General features: G+C 43.7%; 1 long non-coding RNA gene across 1 annotated transcript; it reads left to right on the forward strand.

The window, feature by feature from the left end:
• Positions 1-5,534: 5,534 nt before the first annotated feature.
• Positions 5,535-6,795, forward strand: LOC121549487. The gene is made up of 3 exons (XR_005996827.2): positions 5,535-5,655; positions 6,022-6,138; positions 6,600-6,795. It is a non-coding gene; the product is annotated as an uncharacterized LOC121549487 (long non-coding RNA).
• Positions 6,796-9,095: the final 2,300 nt, after the last annotated feature.

Below are 9,095 nucleotides of genomic sequence, written 5' to 3' on the forward strand. Positions count from 1 at the left end.
GAGATTTGTATTACTTTCAATGGGGAGTTATTGAGTTATAAATAAGGATTTTTTTCAAATTATTTGTTATAACTGATATTGTTGTTCATATGTTATAAGGGCTTTGTAGCTTGATTATTACGCAGATATCTACTAATATGCACAAAGTGTTTTAAGTCCTTCAACGCTTGCAGTTAAGTTCCAGATAGACTCATCTTACATTAATGACAGTATATCTGTGCTTGATCATTGTTTTTATAAATAGACCAGACCTCTTAACTAACCCTAATTATCTTACTGCCTGCTGTTTTCACTAAACATGGCTCCCCGGGCCATATTACACACACGCGCACAGGCACACGTGCACACACAGACACACACGCAAGCGCGGGCACACGCACGCACTCATACTTTCACACACGCTTTGATGTGTCATAACACACCCGCACTAAAATTCCTTTGCTGAAAAATTGACAGCTCCTGAAGTCACCCATAAATAACTAAGAGGCACAGATTCAGGATGAGTTTACTCTCCCCCAAACCTAACTTTAACATTTAGTTGAAGAACACAACATCATCCTATACTTAAAATGGACAATACAGTAAGTAAGCATGGCTATAACTAGTCACCACAAACTAGCTACACAAACAATGACAGTGGCACTGAGTCTGACTTGATATGCATAAGCACATACACAAATTAGAGGGAGATAAGGTGAGATTAGGTGAGTTGAGAAGCCAACCCTAGGGATAGTCACACTGAGATGACGGAGAGAGAGAGAGAGAGAGAGCGAGAGAGCGAGAGAGCGAGAGAGAGAGAGCGAGAGAGAGAGAGAGAGCAGGGCTGGGTTAGCAAAACTCTGAGTGTGACAGTCTGAGGCTGGGTGGCTCTTGGCTCCTCCCGGTATTAATAAGGCCAGGCTAAGATGAGCTGAGGGACACTGGTGACTCAACATGTGCTCCTTCCGCTGATGGGCAAGTGCAAATTAAATTAATAGGTAAGGGAAATCAAGTGAGTGAGGCCGAAATCAAATTACCAATCCAGCTTCAAAAACGAATTAGTCAGGTGTCAAAGTTGTAATTGATAGCAATGCAGGACCATGGTATTGGATCAGACAATATGATCTAGCATGCGTTTGCAACTGATGTGATTTGCTTCTCTGTTGTTCTTGATTAAATATTAAAGAAGTGTGTGTGACAGTGTGGTCCCATCGGTGTGTGTGTGTGTGTGTGTGTGTGCATGTGTTTATGTGTGGATACACAGGACAGGGCTGTGGGGGGCCTGGTGAGGGATATGGGCTGAATTCCGATCTGCCGTGGGGCAGGTAAGCAGACTCAGTATGAAGTTTTCCCCAAGCAGAGGCTAAACAAAGGACTGTTACACTTGTTGGGAAGAAATAAAAAATTAAATAAACAATAAGTGTGCTATTTTACTCTACTTGCAATGTAGGCCAGGATCTCTTGAGTAGTAGAATATACATCTATTTTTGGGGCTATAAATAAAGAGCTATTTCTTGTTGTGATATACACTAAACAAAACTATAAACGCAACATGTAAAGTGTTGACCCCATGTTTCCTGAGCTGAAATAAAAGATCAGGTGCACCTGATGTGCAGTTTTGTCACAAAGCACAATGCCAAAGATGTCTCAAGTTTTGAAGGAGCGTGCAATTGGCATGCTGACTGCAGGAATGTCCACCAGAGCTGTTGCCAGATAATTCAATTTCTCTACCATAAGCCTTCTCCAACGTTGTTTTAGAGAATTTGGCAGTACGTCCAACCGTCCTCACAACCCCAGACCACATGTATGGCGTCATGTGGGTGAGCCAGGCATAAGCTACAGACAATGAATACAATTGCATTTTATCTATGGCAATTTGAATGCACTGAGGTACCTTGACGAGATCCTGAGGCCCATTGTCATGCATTCATCCGCCGACATCATCTCATGTTTCAGCATGATAATGCATGGCCCCATGTCGCAAGGATCTGTACACAATTCCTGGAAGCTAAAAATGTCCAAGTTCTTCCATGGCCTGCATACTCACCACACGTCACCCGTTGAGCATATTTGGGATGCTCTGGATCGATATGTACGACAGTGTTTCCAGTTCCTGCCAATATCCAGCAACTCCGCACAGCCATTGAAGAGGAGTGGGACAATATTCCACAGGCCACAATCAACAGCCTGATCAACGCTATGCGGCGGAGATGTGTCACGCTGCATGAGGTAAATGGTGGTCACACCAGATAATGATTGGTTTTCTGATCCACGCACCTACCTTTTTTTAAAGGTATTTGTGACCACAGATGCATATCTGTATTCCCAGTCATTTGAAATCCATAGTTTAGGGCCTAAGGAATTTATTTAAATTGACTGATTTCCTTATATGAACTGTAACTCAGTAAAATCTTTGAAATTGTTGCATGTTGAGTTTATATTTTTGTTCAGTATAGTAAGATATCTTGTATTTATCAATTTGTGTTGACAAAATAGAGTTGTAGTGGCAGTATTCCAATCTTGTTTGTTCAGTAACCCAAGTGCACGATCAAAGGATATTAGAGACTCTTGGGCTTGGCTTTTGATTTGTGGAGGCTTTTATTCCAGCAAATGGAAAGGATTTTATATAATGAACTGAGGTGTTTTAATAAAACATAATGATCAGCTAAAAACTGGTTGGAAATTAAGCATACTGCCGTGGCTCAGCAAAATGCATATCTCAAGGCACAGCGCTGTGTGTGTGTTTGTGTGTGTGTGTGTGTGTGTGTTTTCCATGTGTGTGCATGAGTATCTTAAGGCACATCCACCCAGCCTGAATAAGAGATGAGAGATTTTTTTCAACTTTTGACGTTAAGTTTAGGCATTAAAGCTCAACTGCACTTTCTGATTAGGGCTCTTTTTTCATCATTGCTCATTAAGAAATGCTAGCTGGCCTGACAAAAGGCAAACGAGAGTTGTCTTGGGGGTGTGGTTTGATGTGGATGTTTCTTGGGTGTGTCTTTGCCATTAAATCACAACAAACAAGGGCAGTAGTGAGTACAGCAAGGTAAGCTAAGCTAGCTTTGCTATGGAGAGAACAGTTTTTAAGTTGAGGGCTTCTCCCCTCCTGACGGACTCGCCATCACAAGATGGTTAGCTAATTCAGTTCTATGTGTAGGCGAAAGCCTGCGCTTACAGCAGCTAGCTAGCATAGCTTGGTGATAGCTGAAGCTGGCTATCTAATCTAGCTGATATTTCTCTGTCAAATCAGTTATGGCAAGAGCCAGTGTCTGGAATGTGTTTCACAAGACACTCGTTCTACAACACCTTGCTACGAAATTAGCTTGCAACTGAGTTTCAAAGTTTCATCACGTCATGTAAATACAGTGCATTCGGAAAGTATTCAGACCCCTTGACTTTTTCCACATTTTGTTACATTACAGCCTTATTCTAAAATGGAATAATAATTTTAAAAAAGAATCCTCATCAATCTACACACAACAACCCATAATGACAAAGCAAAAACAAGTTTTTAGAAATGTAAAAAACAGAAATACCTTATTTACATAGTTATTCAGACCATTTGCTATGAGACTCGAAATTGAGCTCAGGTGCATCCTGTTTCTACAACTTCATTGGAGTCCACCTTTGTTAAATTCAATTGTTTGGACATGATTTGGAAAGGCACACACCTGTCTATATAAGGTCCCACAGTTGACAGTGCATGTCAGAGCAAAAACCAAGCCATGAGGTCGAAGGAATTGTCCGTAGATCTCCTAGGCAGGATTGTGTCGAGGCACAGATCTGGGGAAGGTTACCAAAAAATGTCTGCAGCATTGACGGTCCCCAAGAACACAGTGGCCTCCTTCATTCTTAAATGGAAGAAGTTTGGAACCATCAAGACTCTTCCTAGAGCTGGCCACCTGACCAAACTGAGCGATCGGGGGAGAAGGGCCTTAGTCAGGGATGTGACCAAGAATGCATATTGCAGGTTATGGACATGTGCAGTCAGGTGGCAGGAGGGGTGGAGTGCATGACACTTCATCCTGGATATGACAGAGTTTGCCTCATGGGTCCAGCAGGCAGAGTTCAATAATGACAGGCAGATGTGAGATGCAGGTGGATGGCACTCATCTCGTACTGAGTAGCAAAGTAATATGAGACGGATGCAATTGCTGAACTTATGTAGATATTCTAAACAAAGTATTTGGATAGCTTTCAACTGTAGCAGCTCCATGTAGAATAAGCCATCCTTGTAGAAGCAGTGTTCTGCTAATATAACAATGTGAAAATATAATATTACTCTAGCCTTTCATCTTTTATTGTCATTCACAATCAAAATTTTGTCTGGTGGTGCTGGGGCTACCCATATCCCCCCCCACCCCCCTTTGACAGTACCATTCGATTCAATAATAACAAAAGATGATCAAAAGTAATAGATGTGTCTCGTAGAGCACCATTGATGGGCATATCGGCGTAGATCAGCTCCTGGCCCCTCAAAGATACTGATCAGTCACACTCAAACACTCACACTGAGAGAGAGAGAGCATTGATTACATTATCAATGGTGGTTATGATTAGCCTGGTGGAACCAACCTGATCACTGCATTCCCCTTTCTATTTCACTTCAGATATCATAAAATGTGAAGTGAAATACACAGTGATCAGGCTGGTTCCACCAGGCTAGGTTATGCGCTGAACATTATATGCATCTCAGAAGTAGAACATTTTACATAAATTATGTTTCAAAATATGGTTATCAAATGTATCAAAGTAATGAAGTGGGTTACCTTCTGCATTTGTACAAATGATGAGCCTGTGAAAGCTGTTGCTGCTTGCTGGTCTTCTCTATGCTGCATGTTCAGCTGCCAACTGGACATGTCTTGAACAACTGCAGCAGGCAATCTTATGAGGTGGTGTTGACTGGGAGGGCCTGTGACAGGTTGATCTAATAGACATCCAAGTGGTGAATTGCATTTTGTTCTAAAGTGTCACGTTCGTTGAAGGACTGGACGGACCAAGGCGCAGCGTGATATGCATACATGTTTATTATAACGAATAAACACAACGACAAAACAACAAACTAAACGAAACGTGAAGTCCAAGGTAGACACAAACAACATACCTAACACGGAACAAGATCCCACAACCCACTAGTGCCAATAGGCTGCCTAAGTATGGTCCCCAATCAGAGACAACGAGCTACAGCTGCCTCTGATTGGGAACCACACCGGCCAACATAGATCTACACATAATAGAACTACAACATAGAATATATATAACAAAGAATATACACACCCTGACTCAACATATAAGAGTCGCCTGAGTCAGGGCGTGACATAAAGAAAGGACAAAGCTTTTTGATACTGCACTTCAAATGACTCTACTCGCTGTATCTGCTTGGCTGGAGAAGTACACTACTAGTTTATCAAGCCGGGTATTTTTTTATACAACTTTTCACATTTCATATAACACACATTACCTGTCGTTGTTGATGAAGCCGTCTGTGTCATCAGGGCAGTAACTCTGGTCACTATCAGAGGCCTCATGATGGCGTGTCCTTTTCATAGGAGTCGAGGGAGACTGGAAACAACAGAGGAGGTGTCACAAGGCTTGCTCGTGCTCTCCCATCCTTCCTGTCCTCTGGCTCGTGCGGTGGGGGAGATCTTCGTGGGCTATATGCCTTGTTAAGGGGTGGTAAGTTAGTGGTCTGTTGATATACCTTTGGTGGTGTGGGGTCTGTGCTTTGGCAAAGTGGGTGGGGTTATATCCTACCTGGTTGGCCCTGTCCAGGGGTAACTTTGGACGGGGTCACAGTGTCTCTTGACCCCTCTCTGTCTCCAGTATCTATGCTGCAATAGTTTATGTGCCGGGGGGCTAGGGTCAATCTGTCATATCTGGTGTAATTCTCCTGCCTTATCTGTTGTCCTGTGAGCTCTTAGGCATGCTCTCTCTAATTCTCCCATCTCTCTCTCTCTCTCTCTCTCTCTCTCTCTCTCTCTCTCTCTCTCTCTCTCTCTCTCTCTCTCGCTCTCTCTCTCGCTCTCTCTCTCTCCCTCCCAGAGAACCTGAGCCGTAGGATCATGCCTCAGGACTACCTGGCCTGATGACTTCTGGCTGTCCCTGTCCCCAGTGCACCTGGATGTGCCGCTGATCCAGTTTCTGCTGTTCTGCCTGTGGGTATGGAACCCTGACCTATTCACCGGTCATGCTACCTTGCCCCGGACCTGCTGTTTCGACCCTCTCTCTCAATCTCTCTCTCTCTCTCTCTCTCTCTCTCTCTCTCTCTCTCTCTCTCTCTCTCTCTCTCTCTCTCTCTCTCTCTCTCTCTCTCTCGCTCTCTTCCTAGGTTCCTGCCTTTCTAGGGAGTTTTTCCTAGCCACCATGATTCTACATCTGCATTGCTTGCTCTTTGGGGTTTTAGGCTCGGTTTCTGTATGAGCACTTTGTGACAAGTGCTGACGTAAAAATTGATTTGTAAATACATTTGATTGATTGATTGAGGGTACTTGTGTCGCATGACACACTTTTATTAAGCTTTGAAAATGGTACAGTGAATGAAATGATTTTTGGAGGTTGCTAAACCATTGCAATCACATTGCTGGACATGTTATGATACCCACCTTTGCTCCTTCTGGTAGGTCCCGGCATCCATTCATGACCAGGAGATCAGTCTGGCACCCAACTGTGCAATTTGTCTAACAGAAAAACAGGGTCAACGATTGTCATCATCCCTCAATTATAAACGTAATCTTGTTTGGAAGCTAATTCTATGCTTTACTATGCTTTAATTTAATGTGCTTGTTTGTTTTGCTGTTGATGCCCTTTGAGATTATTTTCTATAGCCTAATGAAAAGTTCTATACAAGTTAAATAAATTATTATTATTGACAGACATAGACTGACTGGCTCCAGATTGGATTCAGGCCGGTGACATGGTTATAGAATGTAACCAACTGTCACATGATTTGCTATAGCCCTGGGATGGTTTGGGTTTGTTGCTGCTAGTTAGTACACTGTTGTAGTCAGACATGAGTTAGCTAGCGCCACCATAGCTGCATCCAATATTTATTTGTGCCCTAGACATGGTTGCACCTCGGAGGCTAATGTGACTGTTTTGTCATATATACGATGACATTACTGAAGTATGCAAACAATTAGTAGGAAACAACCTTGCCATATTATGATGTCATCAAATTTACTTTAGAGCGATGTCAATGTTGCCATTACTGTTACTACCAAAGTTAATCAAAAATAGCTAGCAATGCTAATGTTAGCTAGCTAAAATACGGTGGTCCCCTCAATCTTATTTGGCTGGATAAAGTTACACTGCATATAAAGTCAATCTGGCTAAATCACAATCATGACAAAAGGTTTCCTATGAATGATTTGCCTTCTTTTGAAATGTTATTGTTTTTTCAAGCTAAATCCTATTTGTATTGAGGTAGGCTAACGTTAGCAAGGTAGCTAGCTAACGTCAGCTATGCTAGTAATGATAGTGATCAGCTAGCTGATTATCAAAATATGCATAACCAGATACATAACAGGCAGTCTATGGTTTAGCTACCGGTATACTCACCACCATTGGGACCAACGAACTCCAACCACCTATTCCACATGGTAGGGTCCTTCAGCAGGGCATGCAAACCATAGTTGGCTGTGCATCCTGCTGGAAGCATGCATTGTCGAACCGGAGCCTGAAGCATGGTTAATCTGTATAAGGCTTTTCAGTCTCAAAAGGGCGTCATCCATTGAACGCGCTGGAGGCGATGAAACAACGGAGCCCCACTCAATGAAGGGAATCGAAGTGGGCGGAGGGGCGATTTGCATGTGGTGCTTGGCAAAAGGGGCCATGAATTGTTGACGTAATTGTAATCCAAACCCAACCTTAATTTACTCGTTGTGGAACGAGTTTTAGACGAGACTGACTTTATGACCAAAATTATCCTATTTACACTTTGTAGTCAATTTCGACACTAGAATACATGTTTCTGACTCATATCAAAACCATATAGGCCATTTTCAAAGGGATTCATTTTTCTTTAGAGGCTGTCATTCTTTAATGGTTATAATAAGGGTTAAGACTTGGGATAGGGTTACAACAGAAACAACTAAACGGTTAAGTTTAGCCATTAGTTTAGGAGCATTAGTTTAGCCATTCCGAATGGTTAAGGTAAGGGTTAAGGTTTGGAATAGGGTTAAAACAAAATAAAAATGTAATAAGTGCCTAGCACTGGGATTGAAGAAGGAACCCTCGGAGCCAGCGCTAGGGATTTACGCACATCCTGTAACGATCCCGGCTGTCTGAGTCGGGGTCTGGTCGTAAGCTCCAGTTTCCCGAGGGTTCGGGAACGCTCCGGGGAGCGCTCTGGTTTCCGCACCTGATTCCTGTTAGCAATCTGCACACCTGGGCCTAATCAGCACCTTTCTTAGGTTCTGGCCCAACATCCAGTTCCTGCCGGATCGTTAGCCATGAACAGTAGGTGTTCGTTGTATCAGTTGAGCGTTCTAGCGTGAGTTTTGTTATTTTGTACTTTGTTGAGTTTTTGTGTCCTTACCTCCGTTTTTGTTCCACCTGCAGTCACACGTCCGGAACCTTCACCCCACCTCTGCCTGATGGTCGGCGGCTGCCGAGCCATCACTGGACCCAGACTGCACCCCCAACTACTCAACCACGCCGCCCGCTCTGTCCCTGGATTATTCTGCACCTTTTTGTTATCTGAATAAACCCTCACTTTCGTTCAACTCTCCTTGTCCTGGTCTGCTTCTGGGTTCTGGCTGAGGGAACTGTGACAGAACGATCCGGCCAATTATGAACCCAGCGGACCTGGACTCAGTTCGCCATGCCATTACCCAGCAGGAGAAGATGTTGGGCCATCATAGCACGGTACTACAGGAGATCGCGTTGTCAGTTCGGAACCTTTCTACCGGCCTGATGGAGGTCCAGAACCAACGCCAGTGTCCGGTGGAGGACCCACTACCGGTTTCACCCATCTCGCCTGCCGCTTCTGAAGTTGTGTCCCTCCGTGAGCCCAAGGTTCCGACCGCCGGATAAATATGAGGGGGAGCTGGGAGGATGCCGTTCCTTCCTTATGCAGTGTGGATTAGTGTTCGATCTACAGCCCTACTCTTATGCCA

Source organism: Coregonus clupeaformis, chromosome 34 (assembly GCF_020615455.1).
Source record: "Coregonus clupeaformis isolate EN_2021a chromosome 34, ASM2061545v1, whole genome shotgun sequence".
Lineage (NCBI taxonomy): Eukaryota > Metazoa > Chordata > Actinopteri > Salmoniformes > Salmonidae > Coregonus > Coregonus clupeaformis.